The sequence below is a fragment of the Mustela erminea genome, chromosome 8, assembly GCF_009829155.1.
Source record: "Mustela erminea isolate mMusErm1 chromosome 8, mMusErm1.Pri, whole genome shotgun sequence".
Classification (NCBI taxonomy): domain Eukaryota; kingdom Metazoa; phylum Chordata; class Mammalia; order Carnivora; family Mustelidae; genus Mustela; species Mustela erminea.
In genome coordinates, this window is record NC_045621.1 from 39,104,284 (window position 1) to 39,122,824 (window position 18,541).

The following is an 18,541-nucleotide window of genomic DNA, read 5'->3' on the forward strand; positions in this document are numbered from 1 at the left end:
AGGGGCAGCAGGGGTAGAGACGACTGGACGTGGCCCCCGTCAAAGGAGGCTCCTGGTAGTTGGGGACCATCCTGATGCGATGGGACTCTGCTGCCCCAGGTCCAGCCTGGCCAGTGGGCCTCTAGAGGTCAGGATAGCCACCATGGTCTAGGTGCCAGCCTGCAGCTGTCTCCTACCTAGGGTGACCTATACATCACAGACAGGACACTGCTGAGCACTGGGATGAAAGAGAATAAGAACCGACCACTCACAGCCCTCGCCATCACCTTGGCTTCTCCTAAAGTCGTCTAGGGTCTACGAGAATTCTGAGGTCCAAAAAAAGATCTCAGTTGGTTGGACGACTGCCTTCGGCTCAGGTCATGATCCCGGAGTCCTGGGATCGAGTCCCACATCGGGCTCCCGGCTCCATGGGGAGTCTGCTTCGCTCTCTGACCTTCACCTCGCTCATGCTCTCTCTCACTGTTTCTCTCTCAAATAAATAAATAAAATCTTTAAAAAAAAAAAAAAAAAAAAGATCTGGAAGATTTCCACCCCATCGTTCCTTTTTTTTTTTTTTTTAAGATTTCATTTATTTATTTATTTATTTATTTGTCAAAGAGAGAGAGAGAGCGAATGCAAGAGCACAAAAGCAGGGGCAGCAGCAGGCAAGGGGAGAAGCAGGCTCTCCGCTGAGCAAGGAGCCCGATTGTGGAACTCGACCCCAGGATCCTGGAATCATGGCCTGAGCTGAAGGCAGACATCCAACTGACTGTGCCACCCAGGTGTCCCCACTTCTTTTTGCTTATCCCACTGTGGGTAGTGATTTAACATACTGAGGCGCCTGTGATCAGCTTACTGGGTGACCTTGGACAAGCATCTCCACCTCTCTGTCTCTGTTTCCTCCTCTGTAAAATGGGGATAATAATAGTACTTCATGAGGTGGCTCTGAGGATTAATGAGTTACACACACAGCAATTTTTAAAAGTTTATTTACTGGGGTGCCTGGGTGGCTCAGTGGGTTAAAGTCTCTGCCTTCAGCTTGGGTCATGGTCCCGGGGTCCTGGGATAGAGCACTGCGACGGGCTCTCTGCTCAGCGGGGAGTCTGCTTCCTCCTCTCTCTCTGCTTGCCTCTCTGCCTACTTATGATCTCTGTCAAATAAATAAAATCTTTAAAAATACATATATATATATAATGCCATATATATATCCTTAAAAAAATTTTATTTACTTATTTGAGAGAAAGAGAGACTGTGCTGTGTGAAGGCTCAGGGAGGGGGTAGAGGGAGAGAGAAACCTAAGCAGACTCTGTGCTGAGCACAGAACCCAACTTGGGGCTCGATCTCATGACCTGAGATCGCAACTGGAGCCGAAACCAAGAGTCAGATGCTTAGCCGACTGTGCCACCCAAACCTGCTCACTTTCCAAAGAGCTAGACATCTTCCATCCAGTATCATAATGTCCTAGCTTGTCTGCATTCGTTAGTGGTCATATTCTGTACATGTAATAAATTTTTATACCCTTAAAAAAAAAAAAAAAGAAGGATGCGCAAAAGGCCGAGAAAAAGATTAAGGTGGAAAGATTACAGGAAGGGAGTGTGTGGTGTTTTTAAATGCAAAGAAATAGATCTTCAAGGACAGACGGCAAACTCCTAACAGTACCTTGGGGGGGCAGCAGGAACAGGGAGAGAGGAGACATAGGCTTCTGCATCTTATTTGTATAGGTGTCAGCATTCTTCAAAAAAATTTAATGACAAGCATGGACTATGATAACAAGTAATTTTTTCAAATACCAGTCAGCCCACTGAACAGGCTGAAAATGGGTTTATAATTAACACAGGAAAAGTTTTCCTTAAACTTTAGCTGGAGGGCTTGGAATTTCCAACAGGGCACCAGCAAGGGGCTTATTCTCAGCAGGGTTTTCAGTTAAGAAGATTCCCCTTGCCATGCCCACAGCCCACCCCCCTTCCAGCAGTGACTGACAGAAGACTGAAAGACGCGTCGCCTAGCCCACGGACTGCCCATGAATGGAGGTGATGCTGGGATTATCTGGACAATCCTTCTCCAGGGTCCTTTTTTTTCCCCCAAATATTTTATTTATTGATTGACTGATTGATTTGACAGAGAGAGACACACAGCGAGAGAGGGAACACAAGCAGGGGGAGTGGGAGAGGGAGAAGCAGGCTTCCCGCTAAGCAGGGAGCCTGATGTGGGACTCTGTCCCAGGACCCTGGGACCATGACCTGAGTCGAAGGCAGATGCTTAACTGACTAGCTCCCCAGGTGCCCCCTTCTCCATGGTCTTGCCAAAGGAATCTCTGCATTTTCTGGTAAGGGCTGGACTAGCTGCGTGCCAACCCAGAATGGGTGAGATTTGAAATTTGGGGTCATCTTGAATGATTTAGAGCAACAGCTCTGGGGAGGAGGGAGCCCAAGATTCTCCATTTCTAATCAGCTCCCTGGCCCAGAGCCTCACTTGAGCAGGGAGGGTCTGGAGTACTTGACCTAGAGGCCCTCTACCCTCCTGAATGTGCTCCTTTAGATCCACAGCCTGTCGATATCCATTCAACTTTGCTTGCCACACGATCCCTGGTACCCTAAGTGTGAGCTCAACCACCGTGTGCCTTACTCTTGGTTGACACCAGAGTCACGGTGCTGGAGACAACTTCATTATGGTACTGGTGTCAGCTTCCCAGAGTGAGCCTTCTCATCCCATACCAAGCCCCACAGAGGGGCCAGGTGGGGAACGGGGGTGGAGCACAGCCCTCCCCGCCTCACCTTCCACAAAGTGTCCTTGCTGCCTAGGCAAGCATACATTTCTCAACCTGCCCATGAAACCAGTTTCCCCAGATCCTTGCAAGATGGTTCCTACCTAATGGGTGTGCCTCCCCCATCCAGTTGTGGAACAAAAAACATCTGTCAAGAATTGAAAAATGAGAATAGATGTTGTTGAATGTACATGAGCAATCATATTCTGCTACTTTTCTGTATGTTGAAAATTCATTATAATTTCTTTAAAATTTAGTGCCTGGGTGGCTCAGTCAGTTAGGCATCCAACTCTTGGTTTTGGCTTGGGTCGTGATCTCCAGGTCCCATGATCAAGTGCCCTCACCCGACCCTGGGGTCAGGCTCCAAGCTCAGCTCAGAATCTGCCTAAGACTCTCTCCCCCTCTCCCTCTGCCCAGCCACTCACACCCCCACACTCGCACACACTCTTAATTAAATCAACTGATTGGAAATAAAGCAGTTTCTTCTCTGGAGTGCCTTGCTGGCTCAACCAGTAGAGCATGCAACTTCATCTCAGGGTTGTAAGATCAAGCCCCACGATGGGTGGAGCTATTACTTAAAAGACTAAAATAAATCTTAAAAAAAAAATAAATAAAGCAGTTTGTTCTCAAACTCGGTGACCTTAGAAGTACGTATATAGGAAAAGTCCCGTAGTTCATTATCGGTAATGACAAATTTAAAAGTCTGCACAACTACAAAATCCTAAATGCCTGTGTGAGGGTGGAAAAATTTTCCTTTTACCCTTCTAAATTATTTGGCTAGTCTAATAATTCAATTGACGTTAAGGCAGACATAAGGCATAAGGCAGTTCGTAAGTTAAGTTGGTAAATCACCCTATCCTACTGGACAAGTCTCTTAGTTCAGAGAATAGGCCAGTTCAATTAAAGAGCTGTGTCTCATTTTAGGAGGCAGAAATGCAGGCAGACTCCCAAAGTTAGTTCCATGGTGCAAGCAATTAGATATTTAATAAGAAGCATTTCTATGGAAACAAAAGAAAAACAACAGTTAATGACTGGAGAAGATTACACTCCCAGTTTCTGAGTTCTAAAGGCAGCCTGTTGAGATTTCTAGATATCTGGCTCCTAACCTCTTCAGACGGAGTAAGGAAGGGCAGCAGCAACCTGCTAGATTTTTCTGGTTGGCAGTTTGAATGTCTCTGGTGATCCTTCTGTGACACGGAGGCATTAAGGTTGTCCATACATGAGCTATTGTGGTGATTTCTTTGAAGTTTTATCAAGTTGTCCAGCTCTAGCTTGTTCACCTGGCTTTGGGGAAAGAGCAGTTTTAGTTCTCAATGATTCCAAGTCAGAGAGGTCAATAAAGTAGAAGACTATGTAGGGTGCCTGGCTGGCTCAGTTGGTAGAGAGTGAGACTCTTGATCTTGGGGCCGAGAGTCCGAACTCCCTGCCCGGTGTAGAGATTACTTAAAAATAAAAAATTTTTTTTAAAGATTTTATTTATTTGACAGACAGAGATCACAAATAGGCAGAGAGGCAGGCAGAGAGAGAGAGAAGGGAAGCAGGCTCCTCACGGAGCAGAGAACCTGATGCAGGTCTCTATCCTAAGACCCTGGGATCATGACCTGAGTGGAAGGCAGAGGCTTTAACCCACTGAGCCACCCAGGCGCCCCAAAAATAAAATATTAAAAAAAAATTCCTCATGTACATTAACTGTCAGAAAATTGGAAATGTTAGTTTGAAGAGCCATAGTCAAATATTAGAGGAAACTAGAATTCAGGACCAGGACCAGTTTAACATGTAGAAACAAAACCTGAAAGACAATTAGCAGGACTAGAATCTGATATCCACAAGGACTACAGTTTCCATTGAAACATAATTTTCTTTGAGAGCTACCCATTTCTACCAAAGACAACCACAGTAAGACTAATCTGTTTACAAATTAAGTCTAGTTTGAAAAACTTGGCCTGATGACTTACTTAAGTGGTGCGAGAATAATGATTAACCATACAGGTTCTTTCAAATCTGCTTTGCTGGAACTCTTCTTTTCTTTTTTAAATATATTTTTTTAAGATTTTACCTATCAGGTGCTTGGGTGGCTCAGTGGGTTAAGCCGCCGCCTTTGGCTCGGGTCATGATCTCAGGGTCCTGGGATCGAGTCCCGCATCGGGCTCTCTGCTCAGCGGAGAGCCTGCTTCCCTCTCTCTGCCTGCCTCGTCTACTTGTGATCTCTCTGTGTCAAATAAATAAATAAAATCTTAAAAAAAAAAAAAAAGATTTTATCTATCTATCTATCTATTTATTTATTTATTTTTAATGCTTTTATTTATTTATTTGACAGAGAGAGAGATCACAAGTAGGCAGAGAGGCAGGCAGAGAGAGAGGGGAAGCAGGCTCTCCGCCAAGCAGAGAGCCCGATGTGGGGCCCGATTCCAGGCCCAAGCTGAAGGCAGAGGCCTTAACCCACTGAGCCACCCAGGTATCCCAAGATTTTACTTATTTATTTGATAGACAGAGATCACAACTAGGCAGAGAGGCAGGCAGAGAGAGAGCAAGAAGCCGACTCCCTGCAGAGCAGAGAGCCCAATGCAGGGGCTCCATCTCAGAATCCTGGGATTATGTCCTGAGCTGAAGGCAGACGTCCAACTTATTGAGCCCCCCAGACACCCCAGCTGGGAACTTTTCATAAGGAATCTCATATTGGACTTTTAAAAGCTTCTCAAGGCTAAGAAGCCACCACCAGACTTTACCTGTAATATGTATAGATTTGAGCGAATTTTTTTTTCTCCTGAGGTCCCCAAAGTATCCTAAGGTTCCTGAGCCTGCCAGAAAGTGACCTTCTTTACTTACCTGGTAAAATTGCTGGAAACCCCATAAGCAGGGTACCAGGCCATTTTTTCCAAGGGCCATTATTGGCTCTATAAAGTCAGCATTAGTTCCTTAAAGCTGTTTGATCATATCTGAATTGATGTATTTTATTCTCAAATATGACATCGCAGTGAAAGTCTCAGTAATATAACCAATGTTTCCAATTATACCTGTTACAAGGAGAAGAGATTCTTACTGAACTTGAGGAAATAAATATACTGTTGTAAAGAATATTTGCTGAGTTTCCCAATTCGGGAGGGATCAGCAGGGAGAAAAAGTCGGTAAACAAGAGAAAATGTCTCTTGTTTACAGAGACATACTTTACCAAATTGCTGTAAGTCATAGTTAACTTAAGCAAAAAGACTCTCTGTCTACTTGTGATCTCTGTCTGTCAAATAAATAAATAAAATATTAAAAAAAAAAGAAAAAGAAAAAAGAGAAAAAATTCTCCTTAAATCTGGAAAAAAACAGAACATTAAAGAACCAGTAATATTTCAAAGAAAAAGTCATAAAAAATTATAATCATCCTTTCAGTTCCTTCAGTCTCATTCTAATTTTTGTTCTGCTTGAATTCAGTTTTTCCTTTAGTTCTAGAAATTCGTAGCCAGTTCAGTCTTATGATCTTAAAGTTATCAGAAACCTATCTTTGTCAAAGTCCTTTCCATGAATTTCCTTGAGGAGGAAGCACTTTTGCAAGAGCACTTTTGCAAAAGCATCAGAGTAAAACAGTAACTCTGTGTAAATGGCTAAGGTATATAAATGACCATGGTTAAAGATCTGAGGAGAGGAGTATCTGGGTGGCTCAGTCAGTTAAGCATCTACCCCAGGGTCCTGGGATCAAGCCCCACATTGGGTTCCCAGCACAGTGGGTAGTCTGCTTGTCTTTCTCCCTCTGTCCCTCTCCCTGATCATGCTCGTGCTCCCTTGACAAAATGCCTCATTACATCCCTCTTACGAAACCCATCTTACTTTCTTTGCATATAGGGTTGTTTCCCTTACTATTTCTGTTTGTTTGGTTTTTTTTAAGATTTTATTTATTTATTTGACAGACAGAGATCACAAGTAGGCAGAGAGGCAGGCAGAGAGAGAGGAGGAAGCAGGCTCCCTGCTGAGCAGAGAGCCCGATGTGGGGCTTGATCCCAGGACCCTGAGACCATGACCTGAGCTGAAGGCAGAGGCTTTAACCCATTGAGCCACCCAGGCGCCCTCTCCTATTTTTTTTTTCAAGATTTTTTGATTTTTAGATAATCTTTACACCCGATGCAGGGCTCGAACTCATGACCCCAAGATCAAGAGTCTCACACACCACCAACTACACCAGTCAGACACCCCTATTTCTCATAGTTTTTTTTAATTTTTTTAAGATTTTATTTATTTGGGCGCCTGGGTGGCTCAGTGGGTTAAGCCGCTGCCTTCGGCTCAGGTCATGATCTCAGGGTCCTGGGATCGAGGCCCGCATTGGGCTCTCTGCTCAGCAGGGAGCCTGCTTCCTCCTCTCTCTCTCTGCCTGCCTCTCTGCCTGCTTGTGATCTCTCTCTCTGTCAAATAAATAAATAAATAAATCTTTAAAAAAAAAAAGATTTTATTTATTTATTTGACAGAGAGAGAGATCACAAGTAGACGGAGAGGCAGGCAGAGAGAGAGGGAAGAAGCAGACTCCCCACCGAGCAGAGAGCCCGATGTGGGGCTTGATTCCAGGACCCTGAGACCATGACCTGAGCGGAAGGCAGAGGCTTAACCCACTGAGCCACCCAGGTCCCCCTATTTCTCATAGTTTTAATGTCATTTATCAGAATCATTAACCCTTAGAAATTGTTACCCCTTAGTAAAACCTAAGACGCAAATTGTTATACTAGCGTTCTTTAGACTGGCAAATTTATAAATACATTTCATAATTTCTGAAAGCATATACTTTTTTTATAGTACAATTTTCCAATGTAGTACAAACACATCCAAACATCTTTTAGCTTCTCTATAATAAGAAGCAAAATGTAGATAAACCCATGTTCAGTAATTAATGTTTCAAGATTTTATCTAACTTGGAAACGATCTAGATATTCAATGAATTTCTATTACTTAACTTTGTAAAACTCTAATGGTGGAAATTATCAAATGATTTTGGAAGGTCTGAGTTTTTTGCCTTTTTCTTTTTTTTAGATTTATTTATTTATTTGGGAGAGAGAGGTAGCACAAGCAGGAGGGCAGAGGGGGAGGGAAAGAATCTCAGGCAGGACTCTGTACTGAGCCCAGTTCATGGCTCAACCTCACCACCTGAGCTGAAATCAATTGTTGGACACTCAGCCAACTATGCCAGGTGCCTCTGATTTGGGAAGGCATTTTTAAGGATACACAGCATAAAACATAATAATGGCTGGAAAATTCACCTAAAAGTTCTTATTCCAATTACATCTATCTAAGTCACTGGTTCCCAACAATTATGCTTAGACTACCCACAAGAACTTTCTGAGGCGTTAGATGGAGTTAGCCTTCATCCCAAGCTGTTTTTCTTGCTGACAAATTTTGTAACAGAGATATGAATTTTTTTTTTTTAAGATTTTATTTATTTATCAGAGAGAGAGGGCGAGAGAGCAAGCACAGGCAGACAGGATGGCAGGCAGAGGCAGAGGGAGAGGCAGGCTCCCCGCCGAGCAAGGAGCCCGATGCGGGACTCGATCCCAGGACGCTGGGGTCACGACCCGAGCCGAAGGCAGCTGCTTAACCAACTGAGCCACCCAGGCGTCCCTCATGAATTTTTTTTTTTAAGATTTTATTTATTTATTTGACAGAGAGAGAGACACAAACAGTGAGAGAAGGAACACAACAAGGGGAGAGGGAGAGGGAAAGCATGCTTCCCGTTGAGCAGGGAGCCTGATGTGGAGCTCTGTCCCAGGACCCTGCGATCATGACCTGAGCCAAAGGCAGACACTTAATGACTAAGCCACCCAGGTGCCCCAAATTTTTTTGACTAGAAAACCCAGGTAGAATAAAAGTTGCATGTCTGGATTATATTTAATACTGAGATTGTGAAAACATGTCTTTTTTTTTTTTTTTTTAAGATTTATTTTTTTATGGGGTGCCTGGGTGGCTCAGTTATTAAGCATCTGCCTTCGGCCCTGGTCCGGATCCCAGAGTCCTAGGATGGAGCCCCATGTCAGACTCTCTGCTTAGCCGGAAGCCTGCTTTTCCCTCTCCCACTCCCCCTGGTTGTGTTCCTCTCTCTCTGTATCTCTCTCTGTCAAATAAATAAAATCTTTTTTAAAAAAAGATTTTTTTATTTATTTGAGAAAGAGAGGGAGCGCATGATCAAGGAGAGAGGCGAAGGAGAAGGAGAGAGACACGCTCAAGCAGACTCCCTACGTGGCCTGGAGCAGGATCCCGGACTCTGAGATATGACCTGAGCAGGAATCAATAGTTGGCTACTCGAACTGACTGAGCCACCCAGGCACCCCTGAGGACATGTCTGTTTTAATTAACCAATCAACTTGTTGTTTTTAAGATTTTATGTATTTATGTTCACTCCCTGAACAGTATTTTTAGGATTGCCTAGGAGAAATTCTGGTCATCTGTTTACTCCGTGAGGGGGGGTTTTCCTCAGGGAGCCTTCTGGCTTGTCTATTAACTATGTATAATCACAGGTAGAAAAAACACCCCTTAGCGGCTAAGCAAGGTTCGTGTGAGTGGGGTGTGAATGTCCGATGATCTTTCTAACTCTTCTCTAAATTTGGTAGGATATGCTGGAAATGGAGGTAAAAGGATGTTATCCTTTAAAGTTCTGCTATGTGTTTCCGTTTGCAAGAATTCTTTGTGGTGGGGCACCTGGGTGGCTCAGTGGGTTAAAGCCTCTGCCTTCAGCTCAGGTCATGATCTCAGGGTCCTGGGATGGAGCCCCGAATCAGGCTATCTGCTCTGCAGGGAGTCTGCTTCCACCTCTCTCCCTCTGCCTGCCTCTCTGCCTACTTGTGATCTCTGTCAAAAAAACAAAATAAAATATTTAAAAAAAAAAAAAAAAAAAGAATTCTTTGTGGTCAGGATCCAGGACAGTCCTACAAAAGACACTGCATAGGAAGATCTAAGGCAGGCAGAGCCTGATTACAAAGCCCTGGAGTGTAGGAAGAGTTGGAAGAAACATGGAAGTGAGCCCTGCCCCACCCCCAACCGTTCTTCTCCAAAATTCACTTCTTGGTCCTTAGCATTTACATAGGTAACCAGTACCCCAGGCCTGGAGATCAAGTCAGGACGCTCTCCACAAATCTCAAAGGAAAAGGGAAAGCTGGAACAGGAAGGCGGGACAGGATTTTGAGAAGGGGAATTTACCTTGAATGTGGGCGTTAATTTCTGTTCTAAGTCTAATTTCTGTACTTTCATCTTGCTAAGGGAGTCTCTGAGCCTAGAAGTTATACTCCTTTGTGTCCCTTTTTTTAGGGACAAAAAAAAAAATTTTTTTTTTTTCATAAGTATCAATAAGACAATTGTTAGATGAGAGCTCTCTAAATTTCCTATTTTAAATACAGCCTGTTCAGAGGATGTGTTATCTGGCCATTGACAAGTAAGGATTTTATATTAATCTCAATAGTGACTCACACCAATTAAATCTTTTTACGGTTTAGCCACGGATGCAAGAAGCATTCCAAAAGAGGGTGCTGAGGATGCAGTCCTCAGAAGATCCGGAAAGTTCGCTCCCATAATTAGCCTAAGAAAGCCAAGACCTTCAATGTCACAAGCAGTAAGAATGGTGGTTCTGGTCTCCTGTGAGAACGTGAGACACCTCCAGTCCCAGACCTGCCATCTGGGACTCTTCCATCACCATCACCAACAAGGGTCCCTTATGGACCAGAACCCCTTAAGACAAATTCCCCTGAGAGTTGGCTCAGTCAGACAAAGACAGGGCTGTTTTTTGGATCTGGAACCTACTGGGCTATATGCCAATGCATGCCAGTACATGCCTCTTCCAGTGAGAATATTCTCCCTGGTCATAAAGCCAAGCTCTCAAGACATGGGATGGGATGAAAGGAAAAAGCTCATGTGGGCTACGATTCTCCTTCTCATGGCAAAGGACACAAAGGACAGAGACCAAAGGAAACAATGACTATCTCGGTAGACCTGAGAGTACTCATAACAAATCTTTACCAGAGTCACCATACTCAAGGAACTACTTCAAACATTTTCTCCTGCTAATCTGAATTTAGAAAAAGGAAAGAGGACTCCCCACGCTCGCTTCCACTGGATTCTACAGGTGGAGCTCCAGGAGACTGATCTGGTAAGAATTCTTACCTTCTGCGGCTCTCTCAGTGGCAGCCTCCCTGGAGGAAGCTGTGTCCAGCCAGTGAATGTCCCTTTGCAGGTCACCAAACTGTCAGGGGGTGCCGGGGGGAGAATTTTTCCTTCTTTCTTTCTAGGTTCTTTGGCTGCTCTAATACTTCAGTTGACATAAAAACAGATTAATAGGAGAAAAAGAAAAAATGTTATTTTATTTTTAAAAAGAAATTTATTTATTTATGTACGGGGGGCCCCCATAAAAATATGAGACCCAGAGGCAGTCAGGCAATGGAGACTCACATGCCAGCCTGAGCTGAGGAAAGAGATGGGGCTGGGGCTTCAAAGGGGAGGAGGGCAATTTGCAGGAAGATGAGAAGAGCAGATGTTTCCTAGGCAGATGTTGGCCCTACCATGTGGGTCTTTCAGATTAAAAAAAAAAAAAAGAAAAAGTTATCTCTGGTAATAACTTTCTTTCTGGGCCAGGCTCCCCATCTAAATTCTTTTAGACAATTAAGGGAGAGGTAAAAGTTTTTCTTGAGTCTGCAGAGACTTGATTGCCTTCAGCTCAAAATAATCTTCATGCCAAAGTGGCACATTTTGGGGTGGCATATTCTGTTGCCCTTCACCTAAAAAAGGTACAGAAATTGCTATCTTCAACTCATTTCCTCTTATAGTCAGACCTTGTTGTAATTCCAAGTTTTATAAAGTAGCCATGTAGCTGTTTGGAAGATTTGGAACAAAGGGCAGTGTGCTAATCAGTGGGGAGTTCTGCATCTGCCAGACTATTTTTTTTTTCATCATAACTACTGGACTTTTACACCAGGAACTTTTCTAAGGCCTTTCAATGTATAAACTCATTTAATTCACCAACCCTATGAGAGTTATTACTGTTATTTCCATTCATGAGAGGAAAATGAGCACAAAGAAAGTGATTTGTCCAGACATACAGCCAATGAGGGTAAAGCCCAGGCAGTTGAAATGCCATACAAAGTACAGTAGTTCTCACACTGAGGCTGGACTTCAAGGCACTGGCTCCTATCACAGACATACACACCTTCCGCTCAAGAGTTTTGTGACTTATAGCCACACAAGGAGTATCGTTCAGCCACGAAAAGAAATGGGGATATGGATACATGCTACAACCTTAGAGAATTTTTAAAAATTATGCTGAATGAAAGAAGTCAGACACAAGAGCACACATTTTGGATTCTGTTTATATGAAATGTCCATAATAGGTAAATCTGTAGAAACAGAAAGCAGATTACTGGTGGGGCTGGCAGAAGGGGCAGATGATAAATGAGTGCTAATGAGTCTAGGGTCTCTTTTGGGGTGATGAAGTACTCTGAAATTTGTGTGGATGATCGTGCAACTTCATGAATATATTTTAAAACTACTGAATTACATCACTTTTTTTTTTTAGATTTTATTTATTTATTTGACAGAGAGAGATCACAAGTAAGCAGAGAGGCAAGCAGAGAGAGAGAGGAGGAAGCAGGCTCCCCACTGAGCAGAGAGCCTGATGCGGGGCACCTGCTTCCTCCTCTCGCTCTCTGCCTGCCTCTCTGCCTACTTGTGACCTCTGTCTGTCAAATAAATAAATAAAATATTAAAAAAAAAAATAAGTTGCATGCTCTACTGACTAAGCATGTTGTATTGACTGAGTTATATATTTTAAAGGGGTAAATTTTATGGTATGTTATATGTAAAAAACAAAACAAAATACTGGTCTAATGAGAAGAATATTTAACAATTTAGTAAAGCAAAGCTGGAGAAGAGTAGTAGAATACACCACCCCAAATATGCCACATTGGCATAAGGATTATTTTGAGTAGAAGGCAATTAAGAAGAAACAGATACCAGAAAAACTCTCTGCCCTCCTCTTATTTGCCTAAAAGCAAGACATAAGTTTACAGAAATGTCCCCACTCCCCTCTCTACCAGGAAGGACGGAAGTCAGTCACCAGAGAAAACTCTAGACCCTTATCAGCCTGGAGATGGCACCAGAGGAGCCTAAGTAACAAACCTTGCCTAACATTACTTCCCTATATACATTCTTTCTCACAACTTGCCTCCCTAGAAACTCAAAAGTCCTTTTCCTTTGTCGTGTCACTTCTCTAAAAATGTATTGTTCTTTTGTTAATATGCTATAATAAGCCCAAGTTCTAACCACTCCTTTGAGTTACTCATCACTGGGTGCTCCCCTGTGTATGTGTGATGCACTTTTTAATAAACTTGTTTGGGGTGCCTGGGTGGCTCAATTGTTAAGTGTCTGCCTTCAGCTCAGGGTCATGATCCTGGGGTCCTGGGACTGAGTCCTGTCTTGGCTCCCTGCTCAGCAGGAAGCCTGGTTCTCCCTCTCCCCCTCTGCCTGCTTGTGTTCCCTTTCTTGCTATATCTATCAAATAAATAAATAAAATATTTAATAAACTTGTTTATTTTTCTCTGGGTAATCTGTGTTTGTAGTCTAATTACATGGCTCCTGTCAGAGAAATTAAGGTGGACAGAGAAAAAACAGTTTTTCTTCTCCTATACTCCTACAGAAATCCCCATAGTCTGGCATTTTTCTGTGTCTAAGCTCCTATCTCTCCCACCCCTTAGCTCCCATGACCAGCCTTTGTGGACGTATTCAGTTGTTGGGGTTTAATATGTTTCTTCCCTATTCAGAGACTAAGAGAAGGCTAAGCCCAGCCAAGGCACCACTGCATCCCAGAAGCCCTCCTGTCTTATGCCTAAGGCAGGGCCATTGCCAGCTTGTGTAGCACCCACCTACATTCACCACCGTGGTCATTTGCTCAGGGTCAGGCATCCTCAGTAGACTTTAGGCTCCATGAAAGCAGGGATGGGTTGTTTTGTTCACCATTCTACCTCCTGCCACCAGGAATGAAACAGAGGAGGCATGCACAAATCCACTGAGCGTAGAACACTGTGGTTTTCAGCAAGCCCTGCTGCTCTGAAAGGGCAGGGCTCCTTCCCCTGCAAGGTCCCAACTGATGTCAAGTCCCATCTTTCCAGCCCTTTCAAAGATATACCTTACATGGGTCCATTTCACATAAGCCCTTTTATTATTTACTCAGATAATACATGTGCCTGATGCATCAACCAAGCACCTAACTTGTTTCTGTAGTGAATTTTAAAACTTCTTGATCAAGGGGTGCCTAGGTGCCTCAGTGGGTTAAGCCTCTCCCTTTGGCTTGGGTCATGATCCCAGGGTCCTGGGATCAAGCACATTGGGTTGCCTGCTGAGCAGGGAGCCTGCTTCCCCCTCTCTCTCTGCCTGCCTCTCTGCCTATTTGTGATCTTCTCTGTCAAATAAAAAAATAAAATCTTAAGAAAAAAAGAACTTCTTGATAAAAAAGTTTTGAGCAGGGGCACCTGGGTGGCTCAGTGGGTTAAAGCCTCAGCCTTCGGCTCAGTTCATGATCTCAGGATCCTGGGATCGAGCCCCACATTGGGCTCTCTGCTCAGCGGGGAGCCTGCTTCCTCCTCTCTCTCTGCCTGCCTCTCCGCCTACTTGTGATCTGTCTGTCAAATAAATAAATAAAATCTTAAAAAAAAAAAAAGGTTTTGAGTAGTCTTTTTTTTTTTTTTAATTCCATTTATTCATTTGACAGAGAGAGAGATCACACGTAGGCAGAGAGGCAGGCAGTGGGGGAAGCAGGCTCCCCACCGAGCAGAGAGCACAATGGGGGGTTTGATCCCAAGACCCTGAGACCACGACCTAAGCTGAAGGCAGAGGCTTTAACCCACTGAGCCACCCAGGTGCCCCTGCTCAAAACTTTTTTATCAAGAAGTTCTTTTTTTCTTAAGATTTTATTTTAAGCCACCGAGGCGCCCCTGAGCAGTCTTTTTTTATCATTTTATTTTATCATAATAAAAGTGCTCTTTACTACCCTGCCACCCACCTGCTCTCTGATAAGCATCAGGTTGATTTCTATAATCAAGAGTATGTTTCTTGGTTTGTTTCTCTTTCTCTCTCTCTCTTTTTTGCTTGTCTGTTTTATTTCTGAAATTCCACATGAGTGAAATCATATGGTATTTGTCCCTCTCTAATGGACTTATTTTGCTTAGCAATATACTCTCTAGCTCCATCCATTTCATTGCAAATGGCAAGATCGCATTCTTTTTTATGGCTAAATAATATCCCATTGTATATATATATACCACATCTTCTTTATCCATTTATCTATTGATGGACTCCTAGGCTGCTACCATAGTTTGGCTACTGAAATAATGCTGCAATAAACATAGGGGTGCATGTATCCATTTGATTAGTGTTTTTTGTATTTTGGGGGTACTCACTAGTGTGACCACTGGATCACAGGGTAGTTCCATTTTTAATTTTTTGAGGACCCTCCATGCTGTTCTCCATCGTGGCTGGACCAGTTTGCATTCCCACCAATAGCACAAGAGGGTTCCTTTATCTCCATATCCTCATCAACACTTGCTTCTGAGCAGTCGTGGATGTTTAGGGTAAAACTGAGCACAAGGCTGTGATCAGCAGTGAACTATATTAATATTTTCTCAAAGACAACCAACTAGTTAATTCTGACACTTCCTTGACACAAAACAGCAACCAAACACAGTTGCTATCACTTATTTATTGAGCACCTACTATGGTCCAGGCACTTTACAAATACCATCTCCAATCATCCCCCCAAACTCTGCCAGGACATATTCTTATCCACATCATATATATGAGAACACAGAATCAGGAGATAAGTAACTTGGCAAAGCCACAAACTGGTATTTAAAGTATTTTCTTCTACAAGATGTAAGGAAAGGCAATTATCTAGAAAGTTTTTCAGTCACTGAAACTTTTTTATTTTCTATGAACATTTCAAAATGCTTATTAGGAATCTGTGATTCAATAAAGAGAGAGACCAAGAAGACAGGGTATTTCTGTGTGTGAGACCTGAAACCATATTCTGGTTCCATTTCCTCCTTTTTCCACTTCTAAAATTAAAAGAGCATAGGGTTTCCTCCTTATAATGAAGTAATAGTGAATAAAAGTAAATGACTTACACTACACAGTTTAAAAAGAAACCAAATTCATATTGCAATAGAAGAAACTAATTAAAGGACAGTATGCTTTAGACCAGTAAACTAAAAATGGGATAAGAAGAATTTTGACAAACAGGTGAATCCTTTAAGGATTAATGGGAAGGATCTGGCTGTCTAGCCCTCACCTGCTCAGAATAGACAATCTTTCACCAAGCAAGATAAGTACCTATCATTTAACAGCTGGGTGTTGGGATCTCTGTATTGTTAAAATTTTCAAGACATAAAAAGACGTAACAGATCCCATGGAAGCTGAGGACTTGGGGACTGAGGCTGCAAGGCAGATGCCTCAATTTGGATGAGGTATCTCTGCTTTGCTTTTAATTGGGGGATTTGTCCCCAGCTTCTGGCCCTAAATCTCAGCAGCTTCATCTGTAAATGAGGAGTTGCACTGGCTCTGCCCTGTCTTCAACTGACCTAACTCTATTCAGTGAAAATACCTTCCTCATAGGCCCAAATACGCTTGGGAAATTACGGCAATTATGACCTGAGAAATGGCTACAGTAACAAAAGGCAGGAATAAGGGGGCTCTTCCTCCCGACTCCCAGAAATGACCACGAGTCATGTGAATTCTCCAAGATCACTAGAGGACAACATTCTAGAGTTGGGGGTGCTCTTCATGCATCACCTAGTGCAGTCTCCTGGACCTCAGAGGGCCGATGTGCCCCAAAGACAACCAGAACATTTCCGGGCTCCCTCTGAGCCTCTAAACCTTTTCTATTTGCCAGACCACAGCTCTGTTATTCAAGATGCCATAGGCTGAATGTAACTTAAATCAAACTTATGTTTAAGATTTTACTTATTTGAGAGCGAGCAAGCATGGGATGGTGGGTGGGAAGCGGAGAGGGAGAAGCAGACTCCCTGCTTACCACGCAGCCCCAAGGGGGCTTGATCCCAGGACAGCAGGATCAGGACCTGAGCAGAAGACAGCCGCTTAACCAACTGAGCCACCCAGCTGCCCCTGAACCAAACTTAAGGCAGAGAAAAAAACTGGCAGGAACCAGGCCAGTTTATTATTAAATAGTGGTTGTTTTGGAAGGTCGGTTTACTACTTTTCCCATTTTCCTTTAAGTACTATTGTGTACTTAACCTCTCTGTGCTTATTTCTCCATCTGTACCTGGTTAGGAAAATTAGAGCACTTAAAACAGGGTCTGGCATGTAACTACTCAGTGAATGCCCAGCGATTATGACTCCTTTCGAAACTTTCTACTAAGAACACGCGTTACTTGTTTTATGAAAAATACTTTTTCTAAAGTTGTATTGATTACTGTTTTTAACATCCCCTAGGAGAAAAGATTTTACCTTTTCTGCATCAGTGTTCTCAATCCTTCCCCAAACCCACATTTCCAATTGGAAGTATCAAGTTTGCCAACTACTGTAGTAATTTGCGGAGGTGTCTTTTTTTTTTATCACATTCCAAAACTTTACGAAGAGCTACTTGGACAGATCCCGCGCTCAGCTGCGCGGAACGAAGAAAGAATTTGTGGAGAGAAGGCCTCGGACTTTAAAGGCCACCACTCGCTTCCACCGCACCCAGCCCCGCAATCAGGGAGCGCGAGGGAAAATGGAGGCGCCCGGCTTTCCCCGCAGAGGCTGCGAGCTCTACGCCTGCGCCGTGCGCTCCCGCTCGGCCCCACCACGGCTCGCTGGGCCGTTGCGACCGTTGAGGGAGGGCGAAGGGAGGGGAAGGAGCGCTGCACAACGCCCCACCAGGCGCCCCAGCGCGCTGTTCCGGTGAGCCCGGCTCCGGCCCCGACAGTCCGCGCCAGGCCGCTCCGGACCAGTAGCCGCTCCGAGGATGTCGGCCGCGCTCCGTGCTTTCCCTCCAGCCCTTTGTGTCCCGGCGCGCGTCGGAGGGAACGCGGGAACGCGCGCCGTGCTGTGCGCCTGCGCAAGGAGGCGGGACGGCGCGCCCTGTCGGGAGTCGGGATGGGCCTTGCTCTTGGTCGCCCAGTCCCGCCCCGCCCCCAACCGCCATTTCGTGCTCGAGCGCGCGGGGCCTCCGCATGATGGACGCCCGGAAGCCGGGACAACAAAGGCCCCAGCGCAGGGGCTGCTTGTCCTGCTGATCTTTCCGCTGCTCGCGAGGCGAAGATGGCGCCCAGACGCTGAAACTATGTCAGAGTATTGGGAGAAATGGGCTCTTTCACCTCATCCAAGCATCCGAGTGGGCGCGCAAGCTGGCCCCCGGCGAGGGGGGCGGGGCGGCATGCATGGCCTCGTATGTGCACAACCCTGGGGTGTGCATCTTGCCACGTGTGCACAATCTCGGGCTAGTGCGCACGCCCCAGTATGCCCAAATTTGTGTGTGCACCATCTGACGTGCACTAACCGGTGGATTTCCACGTGTCTTCTGTGTGCTGCATCTCGAGGATGCTTCCACCCGAGTATGCGCACAATTGTTTTTGCTCCGACTGGCTGCCTACACAGGTCCGTGTATGTACGGACTCGGGTTTACATGAACCCAAGATGTGCACAGGTGCGTGGATTCGTGAATCTGGTGTGTGCGGCTAACTGCCCTGGGCTGTGTGCAGACCCACGAGTGCAACCTCAGCTTCCTGCATTTTGGAGCAGCCGTGAAAATGATCATGTTTCTGGCCTGTTTTGGATTCTTTTAACTTTGCTGAGTTTACATGCAAA

The 18,541-nt window shown here is 44.4% G+C and overlaps 2 long non-coding RNA genes across 2 annotated transcripts; both read right to left on the reverse strand.

Annotated features, from left to right (window-relative positions):
• Positions 1-3,696: 3,696 nt before the first annotated feature.
• Positions 3,697-5,753, reverse strand: LOC116597439. Its single transcript, XR_004288603.1, has 2 exons — positions 5,570-5,753; positions 3,697-4,027 (listed from the first exon to the last, which is right to left on the reverse strand). It is a non-coding gene; the product is annotated as an uncharacterized LOC116597439 (long non-coding RNA).
• A 5,118-nt stretch (positions 5,754-10,871) lies between these two features.
• LOC116597437 lies at positions 10,872-17,569 on the reverse strand. Its single transcript, XR_004288601.1, has 3 exons — positions 17,204-17,569; positions 11,144-11,262; positions 10,872-11,003 (listed from the first exon to the last, which is right to left on the reverse strand). It is a non-coding gene; the product is annotated as an uncharacterized LOC116597437 (long non-coding RNA).
• Between the last annotated feature and the right edge of the window lie 972 nt (positions 17,570-18,541).